Source organism: Delphinapterus leucas, chromosome 4 (assembly GCF_059928025.1).
Source record: "Delphinapterus leucas isolate spDelLeu-1000000601 "Yukka" chromosome 4, BTC_Dleu_Yukka2, whole genome shotgun sequence".
Taxonomy (NCBI): Eukaryota; Metazoa; Chordata; class Mammalia; order Artiodactyla; family Monodontidae; genus Delphinapterus; species Delphinapterus leucas.
Window position 1 is genome coordinate 59532481 of NC_143132.1, and position 25296 is coordinate 59557776.

General features: G+C 39.8%; 2 protein-coding genes across 2 annotated transcripts in view; both read left to right on the forward strand.

Annotated features, from left to right (window-relative positions):
- The window catches only part of GTPBP8 (GTP binding protein 8), a 59140-nt gene extending 46339 nt beyond the window's left edge, over window positions 1-12801 (forward strand). Inside the window, exon 7 of the transcript XR_016392995.1 lies at window positions 12703-12801. The gene's annotated coding sequence lies outside the window, so the exon portion shown is untranslated. The remainder of the gene's footprint in view (window positions 1-12702) is intronic.
- A 4057-nt stretch (window positions 12802-16858) lies between these two features.
- Window positions 16859-25296, forward strand: part of BOC (BOC cell adhesion associated, oncogene regulated) — a 238140-nt gene continuing 229702 nt past the window's right edge. The window contains exon 1 of the mRNA XM_022551515.3: window positions 16859-16988. The gene's annotated coding sequence lies outside the window, so the exon portion shown is untranslated. The remainder of the gene's footprint in view (window positions 16989-25296) is intronic.

A 25296-nucleotide genomic window follows, 5' to 3' on the forward strand; every position in this document is an offset into this window, starting at 1 on the left:
GCACATATTAGCTGTGTATAATTTATTTTCCTGAGAAAAATTCTTCCTTTAGAATAAATTTCCAAATAAATTCCTTTAGAATAAATTTCTGTCATCTAGAATAATTTTATGTACAAATCCCCTTCATCCTTTAATTCCTAGTTCCGCTGCCCCTTGTTCACCTCCCCCAAAATCTGGAACTTATCTCTTCCATCTCTGAACTCCCATCTCACTTTCTCTCTACCCCTCTTATGATACTGACTGCCCACAGTCTGCCTTGTTCTTGAGACATTTGTACCGAGTTCTGTAAGCACTTTCATGCAGGGATGTATATCCTCCCTCCTGCTGGCACATGGGTGCTCAGTAAATACTTGTTGAATAAATACTGAATGAATTAAGTAATGAATAAAAAAAGTCTTTCAATAAGAACCAAATACTAGCCTGGCATCAAGAATTTCTTAACTCAAGAAACAATAGTTCTAGAAGTCACGGGAACACATTTGAAAGGCTAGGCATACATATGCATAATGTGTTAATAACCCATATGATAGTCTCCAAAAATTTTCCTTGATTCTAAAAGGCATTCTGTCACAGGTTTTAATTTAAAAAGCATGCTTCTACCTGACTACTTTTTGAAAATGTTGGCATTTTTAGGGCTGTTAAAAAAACAAACATTTTCTTTCAAAATGTAATTTGCACGCAAAAGCCTTAAAGAGACAGCCTCTGACTTGTACTCAGGAACTTTCAGAAGATATAAGACTAACATGTTTCATTTGAATTCCTGAAGTGAATTTCGGTTTGGATTTTGATCTGAATGTATAGGTATAAATCCCAGTTTAAGATCTGGAGTATATAAGAATTACAATTTTCTTGGGTCAAATGCTGATTTTCACTTTATGGAAATGTGTAAAGATAACCCCTTACAAGAATCTCATAATTATCTAAAGATACATGAAGTGATGATTGAAGAAAATGAAGAGTTTAGAGAAAAAAAGATAAGAAATGAGTTCCCAAAAAACAGAAGTAAAAAGAGAGTGGAATTAAAGCACCCATTATTGAGAAATCAGACTCTTATAGAGCAACCTTTCAAACTCCATTCAATAGATATTTTATTGTAACATTTAGCTTCACAATAGAGTATAACTTAATAGCTTTAAGTGTAATTATTCCCCACGGACCTTTACACAGACACCTTAACAGCATTTGCTGAGGAAATCCACAGTCCTCAGTTATGGCTTGCTCAATACCCACCTCTCCACCAGGAGGCAGCAAGAGGCTGTACCCAGATTACTCTCTAATGGCTCCTGGTTTAGTTAGAAGCCAAGCAGAGCCTAATCTACATTCCAGCTCGCCAGTGGAATCCCAGCTTCACAACCTCAGACAGAATGGAGACAAATCGACTTATCCCTGGCAGAAGAGATGCAAATTATCAAAGAAACGTCTTACAGCAAAGTAGATGCACATGATTTCAAGGCTTTGCCCCTAACTTGGAAGCAAGTCGTGTGACCTGAAGGCATAGTTTTGGCCAGGAGTGGCTTAACCTAAATTTATTTTCAAGGCACAGAGTCACTTGAACCTGGGAATGGCAAGACTTAAAAAAAGAAAAAAAGTTGATAATCAGATAATTGGATATATTTTTTTCAACATTAAAGACTCAATGCCCAAGAACTGACCTTGGAGAAAGTGAAATCATTATTCCTGCTCTTTGACAGCCTTGAGACAAAATTTCCAAGTCAAATTTATAAGGTGTATAGGGATTTGGTTGCTTGTTTTGCTTTCTTCTCTCTTGCCAGTTACCTCCTGAGATCCGGGCACGGATCAGTAAAATCCCTCTGCTGTGGCTGCCAGCAAGTCTGTGCCTGATTCGGCGCCTTGCTGAAAAGGTACCAGGGCCTCTAGTGGAACATAACACCCTAGTGCTAAGTCAAGGGACAGAGCCAAGCCACATTTCAGTGTCTGCCGCTGAACCAAGCTCTGAGCAGGGGCCATCTTTTCTGCCCAAGAAGTTGTTACTGGACTCTTTCAAGTGTTTGCTTTTGCGACTAAAAACCGGTCAAGAAAATGTTTTTGAAAATTAGGGTTCACTCAGAAAGGAGATAGTCTGTCTACACCTGACATTTTCAAGAGACACATCATCTGTGCACCCAGATACACTCACAAAAACACACATACAGAGATGCACACTTGCCAAGAAACAAAAAGTTCTCAGGAGAATCATGGTCCTGAAAGCTTTCTCACTTTTACACCAGTATTTACTGCTATCTCTTCTCATAAAATCTACTATAAGAGATGCTGGCATAGCAAGAATTTTACCTCAGGAATATATAAGAAAACATGATCAGGGCAGTAAGCAGATGTATTCAAATAGTGACAAGGTACTCAAGTGTGATAAAGCCAGTACATGGAGTCACGTCTAACTCAGGTCAACTCTAGAATAAAAACGAAGGATATTAAAATTGGCATGGAAAATCTCCCCCCATGAGCATGTAGGCATCACAAGAACAGGAATGTTTAGTTCCTTGTTCTAACAAGAAGCTATTCAGTTCCTCATTCTGACCTAAATGCCTAGAACAGTTCAGATGCTCAGTTAATATGTCAAATGAAAAAAGTGCTTAAGAAAGTTCCCGCATCAGAGACCAACATCTCTTAGTAAGTCCATCTCAGATAATCTTTCACCCCCTCCAGCATGAAAGCAGATCATGATTTCTTCAGTTGAACACTAGCTGATGTAGTTGTCTTGAGTCAGGGGGCCCTTAACAACAGTCATATCCAGAGAGGCAAGCTGTTTACCCCATGGGCACAGATGCTGACTGAATAAATGAGATTCACACGCTCTCTGGGGTAGTGTTGCCAGATTGAGCAAATAGAAATAGAGGATGCACAGTTAAATTTAAATTTCAGATAAGTGAATTTAGCGTAGGACAAAGACTTACACTAAAAAAAATTCACTAACTAAACTTCAGAGTTAACGGGGTGCCCTGTATTTTATCTGGAAATCCTAATCTGCAGCGTATACTACAGCATTTTGCTCTTCCTGAGCAAAATAGTGGGAGAACTGTCTCACTTTTTAATTGTTGGACTTCCCTAGTGGTGCAGTGGTTAAGCATCCGCCTGCCAATGCAGGGGACATGGGTTCGAGCTCTGGTCCGGGAAGATCCCATATGCCCGTGTGGTTCCCACATGCGGAGCAACCAAGCCCGTGTGCCACGACTACTGAGCCTGTGCTCTGAAGCCTCCGAGCCACAACTGCTGAGCCCATGTGCCACAACTACTAAAGCCCATGCACCTAGAGCCCATGCTCTGCAACAAGAGAAGCCACTGCACTGAGAGGCCCACACACCGCAACAAAGAGTAGCCCGCACTCGCCACAACTAGAGAAAGCCCTCATGCAGCAACAAAGACCCAACGTGGCCATAAATAAATAAATAAATAGAATTCTATTAAATTAATTAATTAAGTAATTGTGACCTTTCTCTCAGGTGACACAGATTGTATCTTTTTTTTTAACACATTTATTAGAGTATAATTGCTTTACAATGGTGTGTTAGTTTCTGCTTTATAACAAAGTGAATCAGCTATACATACACATATATCCCCATATCTCCTCTCTATAATACTAAAGGAATAAACAATAAGTTTCAATTGATCAGCTAGCATTTTGTGAACGCTTGTGGCTTTAAGAATGAATAAATAGACATGTTAACAGGAGGTGGGGAAACATCACAGAAGCACTGACGTTTAAAAAAAAGGAGCAGTCACATGTAGAGAAGCAGTCACAAGAGACTCTACAACTAAAGGAAATGAGAGTTGCGGGTAGGGCAGAGTTAGTAATACACAGCAAAACACGGCTAAAATGTTTCTTTTTTTTTTTATTTGAATTTTTGAATTTTATTTTATTTATTTTTTTATACAGCAGGTTCTTATTAGTTATCCATTTTATACATATTAGTGTATATATGTATACACTATATACATATACACTATATACATATATAGATTCCATATATATGTGGATAAATATAGTATTTATTTTTCTCTTTCTGACTTACTTCACTCTGTATGACAGTCTCTAGGTCCAACCACCTCACTACAATTAACTCAATTTCATTCCTTTTTATGGCTGAGTAATATTCCATTGTATATATGTGCCACATCTTTATCCATTCCTCTGTCGATGTACACTTAGGTTGCTTCCACATCCTGGCTATTGTAAATAGAGTTGCAATAAACATTGTGGTACATGACTCTTTTTTCTTTTTCTTTTTTTTAACTTCTTTATTGGAGTATAGTTGCTTTACAATGGTGTGTTAGTTTCTGCTGTATAACAAAGTGAATCGCCTATACATATACATTTATCACCATATCTCCTCCCTCTTGCATCTCCCTTCCACCCTCCCTATCACACCCCTCTAGGTGGTCACAAAGCACTGAGTTGATCTCCCTGTGCTATGCGGCTGCTTCCCACTAGCTATTTATTTTACATTTGGTAGTATATATAAGTCCATGCCACTCTCTCTCTTCGTCCCAGCTTACGCTTCCCCCTCCCTGTGTCCTCAAGTCCATTCTCTGCGTCTGTGTCTTTATTCCTGTCCTGCCCCTAGGTTCTTCAGAACCATTTGTTTAAAAATTTTTTTTAGATTCCATATATATGTATTAGCACACGGTCTTTGTTTTTCTCTTTCTGACTTACTTCACTCTGTATGACAGACTCTAGGTTCATCCACCTCACTACAAATAACTCAATTTTGTTTCTTTTTATGGCTGAGTAATATTCCATTGTATACATGTGCCACATCTTCTTTATCCATTCATCCGATGATGGACACTTAGGTTGCTTCCATGTCCTGGCTATTGTAAATAGAGCTGCAATGAACATTGTGGTACATGACTCTTTTTGAATTATGGTTTTCTCAGGGTATATGCCCAGTAGTGGGATTGCTGGGTCGTATGGTAGTTCTATTTTTAGGTTTTTAAGGAACTTCCATAGTGGCTGTATCAATTTACATTCCCACCAACAGTGCAAGATGGTTCCGTTTTCTCCACACCCTCTCCAGCATTTATTGTTTGTAGATTTTTTGATGATGGCCATTCTGACCAGTGTGAGGTGATACCTCATTGTAGTTTTGATTTGCATTTCTCTAATGATTAGTGATGTTGAGCATTCTTTCATGTGTTTGTTGGCAATCTGTATATCTTCTTTGGAGAAATGTCTGTTTAGGTCTTCTGCCTATTTTTCAATTGGGTTGTTTGTTTTTTTGATATTGAGCTGCATGAGCTGCTTGTAAATTTTGGAGATTAATCCTTTGTCAGTTGCTTCATTTGCAAATATTTTCTCCCATTCTCAGTGTTGTCTTTTCATCTTATTTATGGTTTCCTTTGCTGTGCAAAAGGTTTTAAGTTTCATTAGGTCCCATTTGTTTATTTTTGTTTTTATTTCCATTTCTCTAGGAGGTGGGTCAAAAAGGATCTTGCTGTGATTTATATCATAGAATGTTCTGCCTATGTTTTCCTCTAAGAGTTTGATAGTATCTGGCCTTACAGTTAGGTCTTTAATCAATTTTGAGTTTATTTTTGTGTATGGTGTTAGGGAGTGTTGTTCTAATTTCATTCTTTTACATGTAGCTGTCCAGTTTTCCCAGCACCACTTATTGAAGAGGCTGTCTTTTTTCCATTGTATATTCTTGCCTCCTTTATCAACAATAAGGTGACCATATGTGCATGGGTTTATCTCTGGGCTTTCTATCCTGTTCCATTGATCTATATTTCTGTTTTTGTGCCAGTACTATACTGTCTTGATTACTGCAGCTTTGTAATATACTCTGAAGTCAGGGAGCCTGATCCCTCCAGCTCCATTTTTCTTTCTCAAGATTGCTTTAGCTATTTGGGGTCTTTTGTGTTTCCATACAAATTGTGAATTTTTTTGTTCTAGTTCTGTGAAAAATGCCATTGGTATTTTGTAAGGGATTGCATTGAATCTGTAGATTGCTTTAGGTAGTAGAGTCATTTTCACAATGTTGATTCTTCCAATCCAAGAACATGGTATATCTCTCCATCTGTTTGTATCATCTTTAATTTCTTTCATGAGTGTCTTATAGTTTTCTGCATACAGGTCTTTTGTCTCCTTAGGTAGGTTTATTCCTAGGTATTTTATTCTTTTTGTTGCAGTGGTAAATGGGAGAGTTTCCTTAATTTCCCATGCAGATTTTTCATCATTAGTGTATAGGAATGCAAGAGATTTCTGTGCATTAATTTTGTATCCTGCTACTTTACCAAATTCATTGATTAGCTCTAGTAGTTTTCTGGTAGCATCTTTAGGATTCTCTAGGTATAGTATCATGTCATCTGCAAATAGTGACAGCTTTACTTCTTCTTTTCTGATTTGGATTCCTTTTATTTCTTTTTCTTCTCTGACTGTTGTGGCTAAAACTTCCAAAACTATGTTGAATAATAGTGGTGAGAGTGGACAACCTTGTCTTGTTCCTGATCTTAGAGGAAATGGTTTCAGTTTTTCACCATTGAGAGTGATGTTGGCTGTGGGTTTGTCATATATGGCCTTTATCATGTTGAGGTATGTTCCCTCTATGCCTACTTTCTGGAGGGTTTTTATCATAAATGGGTGTTGAATTGGGTCGAAAGCTTTTTCTGCATCTATTGAGATGATCATATGGTTTTTTTCCTTCAGTTTGTTAATATGGTGTATCACATTGATTGATTTGTGTATATTGAAGAATCCTTGCATTCCTGGGATAAACCCCACCTGATCTGGGTATATGATCATTTTAATGTGCTGTTGGATTCTGTTTGCTAGTATTTTGTTGAGGATTTTTGCATCTATATTCATCAGAGATGTTGGTCTGTAGTTTTCTTTTTTGTGACATCTTTGTCTGGTTTTGGTATCAGGGTGATGGTGGCCTCGTAGAATGAGTTTGGAAGTGTCCTCCCTCTGCTATATTTTGGAAGAGTTTGAGAAGGATAGGTGTTAGCTCTTCTCTAAGTTTGATGGAATTTGCCTGTGAAGCCATCTGGTCCTGGGCTTTTGTTGGTTGGAAGATTTTTAATCACAGTTTCAATTTCAGTGCTTGTGATTGGTCTGTTTATATTTTCTATTTCTTCCTGGTTCAGTCTTGGAAGGTTGTGCTTTTCTAAGAATTTGTCCATTTCTTCCAGGTTGTCCATTTTATTGGCATAGAGTTGCTTAGGTAGTAATCTCTCATGATCCTTTGTATTTCTGCAGTGTCAGTTGTTACTTCTCCTTTTTCATTTCTAATTCTATTGATTTGAGTCTTCTCTCTTTTTCTTGATGAGTCTGGCTAATGGTTTATCAGTTTTGTTTATCTTCTCAAAGAACCAGCTTTTAGTTTTATTGATCTTTGCTATCGTTTCCTTCATTTCTTTTTCGTTTATTTCTGATCTGATTGTTATGATTTCTTTCCTTCTGTTAACTTTGGGGTTTTTTTGTTCTTCTTTCTCTAATTGCTTTAAGTGTAAGGTTAGGTTGTTTATTTGAGATGTTTCTTGTTTCTTGAGGTAGGATTGTATTGCTATAAACTTCCCTCTTAGAACAGCTTTTGCTGCATCCCACAGATTTTAGGTCGTCGTGTTTTCATTGTCATTTGTTTCTAGGTAGTTTTTGATTTCCTCTTTGATTTCTTCATTGATCTCTTGATTGTTAAGTAGTGTATTGTTTATCCTCCATGTGTTTGCAGTTTTTACAGTTTTTTTTTTACAGTTTTTTTCCTGTAATTGATATCTAGTCTCATAGCATTGTGGTCAGAAAAGATACTTGATACGATTTCAATTTTCTTAAGTTTATCATAGCTTGATTTGTGACCCAAGATATGATCTATCCTGGAGAATGTTCCATGAGCACTTGAGAAGAAAGTGTACTCTGTTGTTTTTGGATGGAATGTCCTATAAATATCAAGCCCATCTTGTTTCGTGTATCATTTAAAGCTTGTGTTTCCTTATTTATTTTCATTTTGATGATCTGTCCATTGGTGAAAGTGGTGTGTTAAAGTCCCCTAGTATGATTGTGTTACTGTCGATTTCCCCTTTTATGGCTGTTAGCATTTTCCTTATGTATTGAGGTGCTCCTATGTTGGGTGCATAAATATTTACAATTGTTATATCTTATTCTTGGACTGATCCTTTGATCATTATGTAGTGTTCTTCTTTGTCTCTTGTAATAGTCTTTATTTTAAAGTCTGTTTTGTCTGATATGAGAATTGCTACTCCATCTTTCTTTTTATTTCCATTTGCATGGAATATCTTTTTCCATCCCCTCACTATCAGTCTGTATGTGTCCCTAGGTCTGAAGCATGTCTCTCGTAGACAGCATATATGCGGGTCTTGTTTTTGTATCTATTCAACCAGTCTTTGTCGTTTGGTGGGAACATTTAATACATTTACCTTTAAGGTAATTATCAATATGTATGTTCCTATTACCATTTTCTTAATTGTTTTGGGTTCGCTATTGTAGGTCTTTTCCTTCTCTTGTGTTTCCTACATAGAGAAGTTCCTTTAGCATTTGTTATAAAGCTAGTTTGGTGGTGCTGAATTCTCTTAGCTTTTGCTTGTCTGTAAAAGTTTTAATTTCTCCATTGAATCTGAATGAGATCCTTGCTGGGTAGAGTATTCTTGGTTGTAGGTTTTTCCCTTTCAACAGTTTAAATATGTCCTGCCACTCCCTTCTGGCTTGCAGTTTCTGCTGAAAGATCAGCTGTTAACCTTATGGGGATTCCCTTGCATGTTATTTGTTGCTTTTCCTTGCTGCTTTTAATATTTGTTCTTTGTATTTAATTTTTGATAGTTTGATTAATATGTGTCTTGGCATGTTTCTCCTTGGATCTTTCCTGTATGGGACTTTCTGTGCTTCCTAGACTTGATTGACTATTTCCTTTCCCATATTAGGGAAGTTTTCAACTATAATCTGTTCCAATGTTTTCTCAGTCCCTTTCTTTTTCTCTTCTTCTTCTGGGACCCCTATAATTCGAATGTTGGTGCTTTTAATGTTGTCCCAGAGGTCTCTAAGACTGTCCTCAATTCTTTTCATTCTTTTTTGTTTATTCTGCTCTGCTGTAGTTATTTCCACTATTTTATCTTCCAGGTCACTTATCCGTTCTTCTGCCTCAGTTATTGTGCTATTGATTCCTTCTAGAGAATTTTTAATTTCATTTATTGTGTTGTTCCTCATTGCTTATTTGCTCTTTAGTTTTCTAGGTCCTTGTTAAACGTTTCTTGTATTTTCTCAATTCTATTTACAAATTTTTGGATCATCTTTACTATCATTACTCTGAATTCTTTTTCAGGTAGACTGCCAGTTTCCTCTTCATTTGTTAGATCTGGTGGGTTTTCACCTTGCTCCTTCATCTGCTGTGATTTTCTCTGTCTTCTCATTTTGCTTTACTTCCTGTGTTTGGGGTCTCTTTTTCACAGGTTCGTAGTTCCCGTTGTTTTTGGTGTCTACCCCCAGTGGCTAAGGTTGGTTCAGTGGGTTGTGTAGGCTTCCTGGTGGAGGGGACTAGTGCCTGTGTTCTGGTGGATGAGGCTGGATCTTGTCTTTCTGGTGCACAGGACCGCATCCAGTGGTGTGTTTGGGAGTGTCTGTGTCCTTATTGTGATTTTAGACAGCCTCTCTGCTAATGGGTGGGGTTGTGTTCCTGTCTTGCTAGTTGTTTGGCATAGGGTGTCCAGCACTGTAGCTTGCTGGTTGTTGAGTGGAGTTGGGTCTTAGCATTGAGATGGAGATCTCTGGGAGAGCTTTTGCCGTTTGATATTACGTGGAGCTGGGCGGTCTCTGGTGGACCAACGTCCTGAACTCTGCTCTCCCACCTCAGAAGCACAGGCCTGACACCCGGCTGGAGCACTAAGACCATGTCAGCCACACAGCCAGGTACATGGGGAGTTTCTTGCCTTTTGGGAAGTCTGAGGTCTTCTGCCAGCGTTCAGTAGGTGTTCTGTAGGAGTTGTTCCACATATAGATGTATTTCTCGTGTATTTGTGGGGAGGAAGGTGATCTCCGCGTCTTACTCCTGCGCCATCTTGAAGGTCTCCCCAGATTGTATCTTCTTTACTTTGATGTACAAATGCCACTGTAGTATGATGATGACAATGGGTTCCATTTAATTCCTTTAGGTGTGCCATAGAAAATTCCAGTATTTGGAAATGTCCTCTGAGCTCAGAGTTTTGAACACCACTAGTATAGTGTCTTTGGTATCAGCCTTGCTTTATCTGAATGAAGGGTCTGCCCTATAACATTCTTTATCCCCTGTACTTTGGAAGATAATTTCTGGGCAGATACCTTAGTTGAGAAGGTTGAAACTAGACTTAGGAGGTCCTGTGTTTCCTGAGTGATTTCTGGCGAATTATCAACCTCCTGATCATGAAGTGGTGATAAAACCCAATTCTGGGAGTTGGGCAGGAATTCATAATGCAAGAGTGTGGGGGGAAAGTATTGAATTAAGTAATGCTAATATGTACTCATTTTTTCCAACATGAATATGGCTTAGAAAAAGTGATCCCCTGACTTCTGTCCACAAACATCATGTATTAGTCCTGGACCAGAGCCAGTCTTTCCTGAGAATCCATACCTAGCTGTAAGCTAAACAAGTGGTCAGTTCCTGGTTATAGTCTCTGAGGGACCTGGTCCACCTTTACCCAGAGCTCAGCCCTTGTACTTCATGGCTCAGCTCAGCCAGAAAGCTCAGTGGATAACCCTGGGTGACTTGGGTGGCGGTGGGGGTGGAGGTGGAGGAGTTGCAGGGGGCAGAGGAATTTAGCTGGTAATCAAGGAAGGAATACATAGGAATAAACTCCTTTCCATAAGAAAATTTTTGTTCAGCTAACCTCAAAGCTTAGTTTTAGAATTTCATAAAGAAAATGTTCCTTTGTCACTTGTAAGCATTATTGCTTTTTATTGAACTATACTATAAATGAGTACCATTGAATAAAAGGAGACCAATTAAATGAATAAAAATAAAACTCTTATCTTCCTAGAAACCTCCATTATATTATATGGCATTTAAGACTTTTCACAAATTAACACCAATCTATCTTTCCAACCTCATTTCTTGCCACTTCTTTCTAGGACTGTCATACTCTACCCCAGGGTTGGGTCTTCGTTGCTGAGCTCAGGCTTTCTCTATTTGCGGTGAGCAGGGGCTGCTCTTAGTTGCAGTGCGTGGGCTTCTTATGGCGGTGGCTTCTCTTGTTGTGGAGCACGGGCTCTAGGCGCATGGGCTTCAGTAGTTGTGGCGCATGGGCTCAGTAGTTGTGGCACATGGGCTCAGTAGTTGTGGCTCATGGTCTCTAGAGCACAGGCTCAGTAGTTGTGGCACACGGGCTTAGTTGCTCTACAGCATGTGGGATCTTCCCAGACCAGGGCTCGAACCCATGCCCCCTGCATCGGCAGGCAGATTCTTAACCATTGTGCCACCAGGGAAGCCCTCTACTTATTCTTGAAAGCCTAAATCAAATGGTATCTATCTGTATAGTTTTCCTTACAACCTATGCCAGCATAATTTCCTTCCCTGCCTCTGGCTGCCAGAGGCACTGCACACATCTTTACTACCAGTACTAATGGTGTTTACCACCCAGAGCTGCAATTATCCCCTCCTCTCAAGAGAGTGAGTTTCTCAAGAGCAAGGTCTCTATATCCACACTACCCAACACAGTGTGTGTGTGTGTGTGTGTGTGTGTGTGTGTGTGTGTCTCACCAAATATACACAGCACTCAAATAGATGTTTATGTAAGCACAAGCCAAAGTCCTGAGTTATAACATTTACTCTATATTTCCTAAAGGAATACATGGATTTCCATATTTATCAAGTAGATAAAATTAGACTAGACCCCACTAGACTTCTATGCTTCAGCAAATCTGGTTTACTCACCATTTTCCAAACACGCATGGTAATTTCCCATCTTTACACCACAGTTGAAATTTTCTTCCCCTGAAAGCATCTATTCTCATTTCTCCCAATTAAAATCTTCCTAAACACCACCTCTAGTTTTCACAACTCTAGACACACACTTACTCACATGCACACACACTATGATCTCTTCCTTCTGAAAGCATCTTTGCTTTTTTTCTCTTCTTTTCTAGTTCTCCTCATTCTCCATCTTATTCCCAATGGTCTTCTCTTAAAGTTGGATTCTGCTCCTTGAAGGCAGAGACTCTATCTTCCTCTTTCTAAAGCTCCTCACCAAGGGACTTGCACATACTAGGCACTAATCAAGAATTTGTTGAATAGAAAAAATCAGAGGTCGTTTAAAAAATACTCAGTTCCCACCAACAGTGCAGGAGGGTTCCCTTTTCTCCACACTGTCTCCAGCATTTGTTGCTTGTAGATTTTTTTGATGATGGCCATTCTGACCAGTGTGAGGTGATAATTCATTGTAGTTTTGCTTTGCATTTCTCTAATAATTAGTGATGTTGAGCATCTTTTCATGTGCCTCTTGGCCATCTGTGTGTCTTCTTTGGAGAAATGTCTGTTTAGGTCTTCCGCCCATTTTCTGATTGGGTTGTTTGTTTTTTTAATATTGAGCTGCATGAGCTGCTTGTATATTTTTGAGATTAATCCCTTGCCAGTTGCTTTGTTTGCAGATATTTTCTCCCATTCTCAGGGCTGTCTTTTTTCTTGTTTATGGTTTCCTTTGCTGTGCAAAAGGTTTAAAGTTTAATTAGATCCCATTTGTTTATTTTTGTTTTTATTTTCATTACTCTAGGAGGTGGGTCAAAAAAGATCTTGCTGCGGTTTATGTCAAAGACTGTTCTGCCTATACAATGGAATATTACTCAGCCATAAGAAGGAACGAAATTGTGCCATTTGCAGAGATGTGGATGGACCTAGAGACTGTCATACAGAGTGAAGTAAGTCAGAGAGAAAAAACAAATGTCGTATATTAACGCATATATATGGAATCTAGGAAAATGGTACAGATGAACCTATTTGAAAAGCAGAAATAGAGACACAGACATAGAGTGGGATGAATTGGGAGATTGGAATTGACATATATACACTATTATGTACAAAATAGGTAACTAATGAGAACCTACTGTATAGCACAAGGAACTCTACTCAATGCTCTGTGGTGACCTAAATGGAAGGAAATCCAAAATGGAGGGGATATATGTATATGTCTAGCTGATTCACTTTGCTGTACAGCAGAAACTAACACAACATTGTAAAGCAACTATACTCCAATAAGAAAAAAATAGTTCATATCCAGAGACAGGTGTAAGTGTTTACAGAAAGGAAGGGGATTGCAACCCATCATGGGGAAGCTTTAGAAAGATTAATTCACCTGGGTCAGGAAAGAATGGAGGTGCATTATCAGGAAACCACAGTAGTCCAAGGGTGAGGTAAAGCCATCGCTTTGATAATAACAAAGATGTCAGGAACGATTTCCAGTGGATGGGGTACAGGATTTGGTAACTCGAAATGAGACAAGGGAGAGAGAGGAGTAGGAATAAATAATATTCAGACCCTGACTCTGGGTGCTGGGATGATGACAGCATCACTTACTGAAACATAAACTTTTGGGGGAAAGGATAATGAGTGCAGCAGTTGAGTGTCAATGAGCCACCTCGATAGAAATATAACAGAGACAGTTGGAAAGATGAGCATGAGGCTTAGACAAGCGGGAGAGCCCAGTGACGGAGTCTGGGAGTCAGTCATATAGCTGAGGCCAAGGGGCAATACAGGGAGACGGAGGGGTGGGGTCTGTGACAAGAGGAGAGGAGAGGGGCTGGTGAGGGAGGCGGGCGGGAGAAGGGGAAGGGGGGCACAGTGCCGTGGAGTAGCATTTCAAGGGCTTCAACACTGCAGGAACAGTAAGAATGAGGGCTGGAGATAGGCCAGTGGGTATATTGATGTGGTGGTCTGCTGCCTTTTGAGGATGAGACTCGTGGGGTAGAGGGCCTGAAAGCCAGACTGCTAGGAGGTATGGAGTGAAGGAGCAGTGAGAATGTAATGGCTAAGATAGAAGAAACCGATTTCCTCAACAAGTGTGTCAGTGAGAGGAAGGCCGTCGGTACCACAATAGCTTAAGGGCATAGCAGGGCTCAGAAAGGTTGTGTTTGTTTTTAGGTTGTGCCTGAGACTGGAACTTGTTTGTTGACAGAGGGAAAGGAGCTCGAAAGTAGGAGATTTGGAAGCTATGAGACAGAAAATGTAATAAGCAAAGTCTTAGAGGAGGTGGGATAGGATTGGAGTCTCGGCGGAAGGCCTGGCTTTGGAAGGAGAAAAGACCTCTTCCTCCAAGAGAGAAGGAAAGAAAGTGGGAGGAGTGAGGAATCACATGCCTAAGGCAAAGAGGAGGGTGGAGGGGCCTCACCTCCACACTTTCTTATCCACCAGAGCAGGAGGGGAAACCCTGTGCCCAGGTGTGCCCAGTTTGTGAAGCTGGAGTTACATGAGGACAATCCTGAAACAAATGTGTCAGGGAGATGACAAGAGACAAGCGAAGGGGTGGCAAAGCAGCAGTGAGGCCCCAGGGTTCCTGTCAGATGGGCACATCTTTTCCTGGGAAGCTCCTTAGCCTTCAAGACCCAGTTCAAATGTTTCCTTCTCTGGCTTACCCAGGTGAAAACTGAACTCATGGGGGTCCTACTCCCCCACCCTGCCCCGCCCAGGCCCTGCAACCTTTATAAAAGTATTTACCTTGTATTTCAAGTTTCACTCATTTGTCTCTCCCATCAGTTTTTAAGCTTCTCAAAGGTCATAATTTATCAGTAAGTGCTCAAAAATAATGAGTGAGTGAATGAACCAAGGGATGGATGTGTGAATGAATGATATTTCCTCCCCCAGTGGAAGCTGACTTCTGCTTCCAGTGTATTAACACAGAGAGAGACCTCAGGAGGGAGATTAGGGGAAAACTGCACGTGTGGATACATGTGAAGTAAAAGCAAATGAGAACAAGAATAGCCGTGAAACAAATGTGAAACTCAAATGGTTTTCTCAAAAGCCATATGCAGTCCTGAATAGTAGGGAAAATGAGTGGAAGGATGGGAGCTAAGTGAAAAGAGTAACAGGCCCAAGAGATAATTTACAGTTGGGAATGGAATGACTTCCTAAATCGTAGAGTGTGTGGTCCAGGAGCAGAACACCACAGATGCAGTTACTGTAAAAAAAACCACTCGTGACTTTTTTTTGGCGAAAAGAAAGTCTGTTTTGAATCTGACAGTCTCTCTAGCAGCACATGACCTTGCCTTAAAAAACAACAGCTTCATGAAACCCTCGTTCAGATGGAATTCAGTTTAATGTGCATAACGGTACCTTCAAACACTGGTGATGCTGTTTACTGAATCCCAACACGTGCTCACAATCTTCCTGCTGGGTGGGTGTGATGCATCTGTTTTACACACAAGGAAATTGAGGCAAGAGGCAATTCGGTGAGGAACCCTAGGTCACACACTAGTATATAGGGCCAAGATTAAAGACCAAGTCTTTCTTTTTTTTTTTAATTGAAGTATAGTTGATTTTCAATGTTGTGTTAGTTTCTGGTAAAGACCAAGTCTTTCTAACTGCAAAGCCCATATTTTTCTCACGATATTAAGCAGATGCTCTATCATATGTGATCAAAAAAGGGTAGTGAGGGGCCACCTGTAGAATCAAGGACGGCTTACTGAGTGAGCTATCTGGTCAGGCATGCAGGGTCCCGTGCTTAAAAGGGCCCTGTGCTTGGCTTCGTGTTATGCTGTTGCTGTCTTGAAATTCTTAATAAGTTTCAGCAAGAGGCCCTGCATTTTCATTTTGCACTGGGCCCTGCAAATTTTGTAGACAGTCCTGTGTAGAATCATAGAATGTTTGAGCTGGAAGGGCTTTGAGAGGTCATCATTTCCTTACCACCACCCATTTTAGAGGTGAGGAAACTGAGGCACAGCGAGGCAAACTGGCCGGCCTTCGGTCACATAGCTCATTGGTGGCAGAGTAGCAGCAGAACCCAGGTGTCCAGTGTTCTTCCTCTTTTACCACACCAAACCCTCGAGAGCCTTTAAAGTTAGAGAAGGGAGGTTTTTCCCCTTCCCTACAGGAGCTTATCTCTAGCCAAAATATCATTTGTGGCTGAGCTGGGTCAACTCATTTCACTTCTGGGCAAATGGCCCTGGGTTTTTCATAAAACCAAATGCACATTAAGCTGGATGTGATTCCAACAAAACCACAATGTCTACACTGTGGTAAAGAAGCCTTTAGCTGAGTCTCTCACCCAGCACCCGTCTCCCCTGCTGCAATCTCCCTAACGTGCATTTCTCATGCAGAGGAAGGCTGGCTAAACCAACGGCAGGCTGGGTCAGGGGGAGGCCAGGCTCAAGGGCAAGGCCCAAGCTCCTACCAAAGCTGACCCTGAGAAGAAGCAGCATTCTGGCACTGCCAATCTCTGTCCAGGGCCCAAGGCATAGATGTGCTCCTTCTCCTTACTTGGTAGCACATTAAGCCCCAGTAGCAGGACCTGTCAGAGCCACCCTCAGGTCAAGACAGAAGTGACCAAGCACTTGTAAAGGTTTGTGCTCATCTCTCCTGTGCCCATGTATTTGGAAGTTACAACGAGGAAGCCATAGTGTTCTGATTTTCATCCCAGAAAACATGTATTTGCCTCAGACACACCAGAGCATGTGGCTCTGCTCAGGGAACAGCTGGTGCTGAGAAGCATCTGACTGTTTTGAAGGTCATGTTCATTCCCCCAGTGTGAAAGAGAAGAGGTGGTGCAGCCCATGCAGGTCACCAAGGAAACTTGGTTATGTTACAAAAGAGTTTCTCGAGGTTTCCTGGTTTGGTGCAAATGTTTTGCCTGTACCACAGTATGAACAGTTTTCCCTTTCATTCAGAATGAACACAGTCTGTCTCAACACTGTTGTGGCATGGTCTCAACTGAGTGACCTGGTACCAACCAGAAGACCATTGTCCTTGTGTCACATACATCACCACCTAACGAAGAAGCACCGTAAGAGCAGGGGATCTTACCTCTTGTTCACTGATGTGCCCAAGAACCTGAACAGAGGCTGGCACATGGTAAGTGCTCCTTGAATACTTGCTGTGTGAATCAATGCTCTTCGTGGCTTTGACTGATCGTTGAGATATTGAGATAAATGAAAGACTAGAGTAGTGTCATAGCTTTTCATTCTAACATGACAACCAAAGAGGGGTATTTCAGGGACTCTGAGGAGGTAGAATGGATCCATGATGTTTTGTGAGCATGTGATCCAAATGACAACAAGTAAAGATGGGGAAAATATTAGAAGTTATCAATTCATTCCGTGATTATTCCCCTAAGGGCTCTATTATTTAGGCTAATATTAGGAACTCTAGCACACATATGTATCTATGTATATGTGTATATATGTGTATATTTATAAATATATTTATTGAGAAATATATATAATTTTTATTTGCTTATATGTGTATATATGTCTGTGTGCAAATATATGTGTGTAAGTGTGTATAAATACATACATATATATATGAGAGAGAGAGAGTCTTTTTTTCTGGCATCATGACCCATGACTCCTAAATACTCCCTGTCTACTTTCACAAAACAGGAACATTCTTCTGTGGTACCACCTTTCCATTCTGGAAAATCAATGTCAACACAACACCAGCCTCCAATCTACTGACCGCATTCAAATTTCTCCAATTGTCCCATCATCTCTTTTTCCTCATTCCTCTCCAGGAACACCCATTCATTATCTCATTGTTCTCCTTCGGTGTGGAACATTTCCTCCTTCCTCCCCTGGCTGTGTGTCTTTGACAGTCTTAAAGAAGCATTGACTTTTCACTCACTAGGATGACCCTCAACTTGAATCAGTCAGATGTTTCTCCGACTCAAGCCTTGCCTTCTCGGCGCACACTAGGAGAAATGATGCTGCACCACATTAGGAGGCTATGTTATACCAATCTGTCCCACTGCTGGTGATGTTAGTCTTGATCCTCTGGCCAAATTTGGGTCTGCCAAGTTCCCCACTGTGAAGTCACCATTTTTTCTTTGTACTTAATTAGTATTTTGTGGGGAGATATTCGAATATTACACCAATATACTATTCATCAAACCTTCACATTTTACAGTTGGAATTCTACTGTAAGGAAGAACTTCTCTTTCATTTGTTTACTTATACATTCATTTATTAGTATCAGGTGAAGTTATGGATTCTTATTTTATTCATTGAGTTTCAATCCAATATTTCCATCATTTATTTTGATGCTGTAGTTGTCCTAGACTTGGCCAGTGCAGACTCCTTCAAGCTGACTTCTTTATCCTATTGACATGTCCCTATCATTCTTTGGGAATTTCTTTACTTTCTGTCACAAAAAGATGATTCAGGCTCATCTTGTTCTTTCCTTACCCTAGCCTTACAATTACCCATTCCTCTAAGGCATCCTGGCTCCTTTTAGTGCAGGAGGTATTTAAAAGCCAAAATCTGGGGATTTGGTGTGCTCATTGCTACATGTATCTATAACTTTTCTATATCTATGTATATATATGTATTTGAAAATTCATAAGTTCATACTGGTACTTCCAACTTCAATCCAACGCCTCAGTATCTTTTTAGTTTTCCCAGTTTACGTGTTTGAAAATCTTGTGAAAGTGAAAAGATGGTGAAAAATGTGGATCTGACTCTCCTCAATATACTTGTCTATTGATACTTGCTCAGCCAACTAATTTATTTGCTGAAGGTAACCAATCCCCAACCTTCCAGCTGCCTTCTCTACCTGTCACCTCTGCATCTTCCTCACTTTTTAAAAAATTGAAGTATAGTTGATTTACAGTATTGTGTTAGTTTCAGGTGTTCAGCATAGTGATTTTTTTTTTGCAGATTATATTCCATTATAGGTTATTACAAGATATTGGGTGTAATTCCATGTGCCATACAGTAAATCTTTGGTGCTTATCTATTTTATGTATAATAGTTTGTATCTGTTAATCCTATACTCCTGATTTGTCCCTCCTCCCTCTTTGGTAACTAAGTTTGTTTTCTGTGTCTGTGAATCTATCTGTTTTATATCTAGATTCATTTGTATTAATTTTTAGATTTCACATATAAGTGATATCATATGGTATTTGTCTTTCTCTGTCTGACTTATTTCACTGAGCGTAGTATTCTGTAGGTCCATGCATGTTGCTGCAGATGGCCATATTTCATTCTTTTTAATGGCTGAGTAATAGTCCACTGTATATACATATACCGCATCTTCTTAAGTCAGTCAGCCATTGGTGGGCACTTGGGTCGCTTCCATGTCTGGCTATTGTAAACAGTACTGCTGTGAACATCGGGGTGCATGTATCTTTTCGAATGAGACTTCTTGTTTTTTTCTGGATATATACCCAGGAGTGGACTTCCTGGATCATATGGTAATACTATTTCTGGTTCCTTAAGGAAACTCCATACTGTTTTTCATAGCAGTTTCACCAATTTACATTCCAAACAACAGTGTCCGAGGGTTCCCTTTTCTCCACACCCTCTCCAACATTTATTATTTGTAGACTTTTTGATGATAGCCATTCTGACCGGTGTGAGATGATACCTCATTGTGGTTTTGATTTGCATTTCTCTAATAATTAGTGATATTGAGCATCCTTTCATGTGCCTGTATATCTGTATCTGTATATACCTGTATATCTTCTTTGGAAAAATGTCTGTTTAGGTCCTCTGCCCAGTTTTTGTATCAGGTTGTTTGTTTTTTGATATTGAGTTGTGTGCACTGTTTGTGTATTTTCATGTTAACCCCTTGTCCATCACATCATTTGCAAATATTTTCTCGCATTCTGTACGTTGTCTTTTTGTTTTGTTGATGGTTTCTTTTGCTGTGCGGAAGCTTTTAATCTTGATTAGATCCCATTTGTTTATTTTTGCTTTTCTTTCTTTTGCCTTGAGAGACTGATCTAAGAAAATATTGCTATGATTTGTGTCAAAGAATGTTTTGCTTATGTTCTCTTCTAGGAGTTTTATGGTGTCATGTCTTGCATTTAGAGTTTATTTTTGTATATGGTGGGAGGGAATGTTCTAATCTCACTGATTTACATGTAGCTGTCCAGCTTTCCCAGCACCACTTTTGAAGAGACTGTCTTTTCTCCATTGTATATTCTTGCCTCCTTTGTCATAGATTAACTGACCATAGCTGTGTGGGTTTATTTCTTGGTTCTCTATTCTGTTCTATTGATCTATGTATCTGTTTTTGTGCCAATACCATGCTGTTTTGATTACTGTAGCTTTGTAGTATAGTCTAAAGTCTGGAAGAGTTATACCCAGCTTCGTTCTTTTTTCTCAGGATTGCTTTGGCAATTCTGGGTGTTTTGTGGATCCATATAATTTTTAAGATTATTTGTTCTAGTTCTGTGAAAAATGTCATGGGTATTTTTATAGGGATTGCACTAAATCTGTAGATTGCTTTAGGTAGTATGGCCATTTTAACAATATCAAGTCTTTCAATCCAAGAGCATGAGATATCTTTCCATTTCTTTGCTATCAGGATGATGGTAGCCTCATAGAATGAATTTGTGAGTGTTCCCTCCTCTTCAGTTTTTTGGAGTAGTTTGAGAAGGATAGGTGTAAGTTTTTTGTATGTTTGGTAGAATTCCCCAGTGAAGCCATCCAGTCCTGGACTTTTGTTTGATGTTTTTCTTTAATTATTATTATTACAGATTCCATTCCACTTCTAATGATAAGTCTGTTCAAATTGTCTGTTTTTCTTGACTCAGTCTTTGCAGGCTGTATGTTTCTAGAAATTTGTCCATTTCTTCCAGATTGTCCAATTTGTAGTATCTTCTTAACGATTTTTTGTTTTCCTGTGGTATCAGTTGTTATTTCTCCTTTTTCATTTCTTACTTTGTTTATTTGAATCCTCTCTCTTCCTCTTGGTGAGCCTGGCTAGAGGTTTGTCAGTTTTGTTTATCTCTAAAAAACAACAGCTCTTGATTTTATTGATCTTTTGAATTATTTGTTTGATCTCTATTTTATTTATTTCCTCTCTGATCTTTATTTTTTCCTTTCTTCTTCTGTCTTTGGGCCTTGTTTGTTCTTTTTCTAATTCATTTAGTGGTAGATTAGGTTGTTCATTTGATATTTTTCTTATTTCCTGAAGAAGGCCTGTATCTCTATGAACTTCCCTCATAGAACTGCTTTTGCTGTGTCCCATAGATTTTGTAAAGTTGTGTTTTCATTTTTGTTTGTCTCAGGGTATTTTCTGATCTCCTCTTTGATCTTAATGTTGACCCATTGGTTTTTTAGTAGCACGTTGTTTAGTCTCCATGTGTTTGTTCCATTTTTCCTTCTATAATTGACTTCTAGTTTTATACTGGTGTGGTCAGAAAAAATGTTTGATATAATTTCTGTACTTTCAAATTTGTTGAGGCTTGTTTTGTGACCTAGTATGTGGTCTATCCCAGAGAATATTCCATGTATTCTGCTCTTTTTGGATGTAGTGTCCTGCAGATAAAAATTAAATCCAACTGTTCTATTGTATAATTTAGCATTTCTGTTGCTCAACTGATTTTCTTTCTGGATGATTGGTCCATTGATGTCAGTGGAGTGTTAAAGTCTCCTACTGTTACTGTATTATTGTCAAGTTCTCCCTTTAGGTCTGTTAGTATCTGCTTTATATATTTCAGTGCTCCTATATTGAGTGCATATATGTTAATGAGTGTAATATCCTCTTTTTGTATTGATCCCTTTGTCATTGTATAATGCCCTTCTTCGTCTTTCTTTATGGCCTTTGTTTTAAAGTCTATTTTGTCTGATATGAGTATTGCTACCCCTGCTTTCTTGTCATTTCCATTTGCATGAAATATCTTTTTCCATCCCCTAACTTTCAATCTATATGTGTCTTTTTTGCCCTGAAGTGACTCTCTTGTAGGCAGCATATTGCAGGTTCTTGTTTTTTTATCCAGTCAGCCACTCTTTGTCTGTTGATCAGAGCATTTCGTTTTTTGACATTTAGAGTAATTATTAATAGATATATACTTATTGCCATTTTAATCCTTGTTTTCTAGTTGTTTTTGTAGTTCTTATTTGTTCTTTTCTTCTTTTTATTTTTCCTTTTGTGGTCTGATGATTCTCTTTTGTAGTATGCTTGAGTTTCTTTCTTTCTGGTTTTTGTGAATCTATTATGTTTTTGATTTGTGGTTGCCATGGAGTTCATAGCTGTTGATCCATAACTATATCTGTTTGATTTAAACTGATAGTCATTCAAGTTCAAACACATTGTCAGAGATCTACATTTTTATGCTTCCCTCCCCCATATTTTGTGATTTTGATATCCTATTTTAAAGCTTCATGCTTATCCTTTTACTGTTAATTGTAGTTATAATTGCTTTTACAGTTTTTTAAATCACTTTTTCATCTACATACTGACTTATTTAAGTGACCTTCAATTCTTACTATATATTTGCCTTTCCTGTTGTGATTTTACCTTTCCTATAGATTTGTGCTTCTTTTCTATTTAGAGAAGACCCTTTAATATGTCTTGTAGGGTAGATTTTGTATTGCTGAATTCTTTTAGTTTTTGCTTATCTGAGAAATTCTTTATCTCTCCTTATATTCTAAATGATAATCTTGCTGAGTAGAGTACCTAGGTTGCAGGTTTTTCCTTTTCAGGACTTTGAATATATATCATGCCACTCCCTTCTGGTCTGCAAAGTTTCTGTAGTAAAATTGGCTGATAGCCTTATGGGGGTTCCCTTGTAAATGACTCTTTGTTTTTCTCTTGCTGTCTTGAGGATCCTCTTTATCTTTAACTTTTGCCATTTTAATTATAATATGTCTTAGTGTGGGTCTGTTTGAGTTTATCTTGTTTGGGTCCTTCTGTCCTTCCCATATGTGGATATCTTTCCTTCTTTAGGTTTGGGAAGCTTTGGGCCATAATTTCTTCAAATACATTTTAGATCCCTTTCTCTCTTCACCTTCTGGGACCCCTATTATGCATAGGTTGGCACACTTTATATTATCCCATAGGTCTCATATGTTGCTTTCATTTTTCTTTTTCATTTGTCTTTCTGTCTGCTGTTCTGATTGGGAATTTCCATTGTTCTGTCTTCCAGATCACTTAGTTGTTTTTCTGTGTCATTTAGTCAGCTATTTATTGCTTCTAGATTGCTTTCTACCTTAGAAATTGAATTACCTATTTTTGATTGGTTCATCTATATAGTTTCTAGTTCCTTGTTACAGTAATCTGCATTTATATTGATAATCTTTCTTAATTCAGTTGGCATTTTTATTACCACCTTTTTGACCTCAGGATCTCGTAGACAGGTGAGCTCTATTTCATTATTTGTTCTTTCAGGGGATTTCTCTTGCTCTTTTAATCAGAACCAGTTCTTCTGCCTTTTAATTTTCTTTAATTTTCTCTGTCTCTGAATTTAGGAGAAACAACTATCTATTGTGGTTTTGAAGGCGTATTTTTATGTGGGAGAATCCCCATGTAGACTGTGTGTGTCCAGTGTCTTTGTTGTGAGGTCTGGTTTTGATATGGACACCAGCCATATCTTCTCTCCTCAGGGTATGCTGGCTGTTATCACCTTGATAGGGGATTTGGTTGGCGTTGGGAGTCATAAAGCCAGTGCAGGGTGTGAGGCGGGACTTCCTCTCTGCTCCTTGGCAGTCACTGCCCTGTCAGGGGTGGGGTGTGGTCCCCAGTTGTAGGAGTAGAAGCCCTGAGGGTCAAGCTCGATCAGGTTCTATTCCCCTCGAGTGTATGCCCTGCCCCTCGGTGGGGAGTGCTGAAGGAAGTGAGGCCCATGTGCTCACAGAGGACTAATGTGTCACCTGTGTAGGCACCCAGAGCTCTGCTCAGACATAGCCCAAGGTCACATCCCTTCCCTTGTTGTGCTGGTCCTAGATCTAGTGCAAGTCTGTGATGAGGAGTGGGTAAAGCCAGAGCCTTCGCTGGACTGGGGCTGGGGGTTGGAGCATTGTGCCTGCAGGAATTGAGGTGGCTGTGCTGCCACCAGAGATCTGGGCTGCCTCTGTAGCAGTCTTCTCCTGAGACCTGTCTGCCCCCGATCCAGCACTAAGCTGCAACGTGGAATGCGTGGGGATGGAGCCCTCTCACTCAGCTGGGAGGAGAACTGCAAGTCCTCTCATGGTGCCACTCCAGCACGTGCTGGCAGTGGCTGCCACCACCTCACCTGGATCATACCTCAGGCCCGCCCCCCCACCCCCGGACTATCTCTGTGTAGCTAGACTGAGTCTTTTTTTTTTTTTTTTAGTAGATCTTTATTGGAGTATAATTGCTTCACAATACTGTGTTAGTTTCTGTTGTACAACAAAGTGAATCTGGGAGGGAGAAGCTGGGGCAAAGTGAGAGTAGACCAAGTCTTTTCCCATGGCCTGTTTGGCCCTGATCTCCCACCAGGCTATGGCATGGAGTGAGCAGGGCCAGGGTGTTCACCCCATTCGGATTGGGGAGTGCAGCAAGGCTACAGCCACCAGTGCAAGGCTCTTTCCGCCCTGATTGTCAGCAAGCCAACTGTGTGCATTCCCCATGAGTAGAGTATAGGCTTCTCCAGATGTTCTGTATGTCCCAGCAGTCCTTCCAGGAGCCAGAGGGTCTCTGGTGGGTGAGGTGGTGGCAGCCGTTGCACGTGAGTATAGCCAGTGGATGCACAGTTTTGTCTTAAGCACATCTCTGCCAGCACACCTCAGCTTTGGCCTGTGATGTCTGCTCTTGGCTGATCCAACCTTGGACCATCACTCAGCCACTTCATCGCCTTCTTTATTTAATCATTGCCATATAGCCTGGTAGGAATCACAAACCCAACACTAAACTCCACAAGCCAGAACTGCCAGGGTAGAGCAATATTAACCCACCTGAGCCAAAGTTATTGCCCTTTCTCCAGCTCCACACTAATGAAGAAATGTGTCAAATATTTATTCTGGAAGAGAAATTGAAATCAAGTGATTAGAAAAGGAGGATGAATGACTGCATTCTGATATTGCCTTTCCTGGCTTTTGACGTTGCTAGAGAAAGCAAGAAAACCTTATTTGTGCTGTTAATTTTCATACTTTCATGCTTACATTATGGCTGAAAGGAAAGTCAGGTTTGGCTCCAGAGGAAACATCTCTGCCTAGAAAAGGAACATTTTGTCCCAGAGCCACAACTGACATGGCCCTGCAAAGCAAGCTTACACAACAAAATTAGGGAAAAAGTTAAACAAGAGAATAACTAAAAAGAGAAAGAACCCAACAGAGGAGGTTCCTTAATTTATTAAACCTTTGTGAAGTCAGTATCTGATTGCTAATAATAGATTGGTCTCTAAAATCTTCCTCTGACCTGATGGTCAATTCCCAGAGATCACCATGAATGGCATTTTGAGAAGGAAACCTTGAGT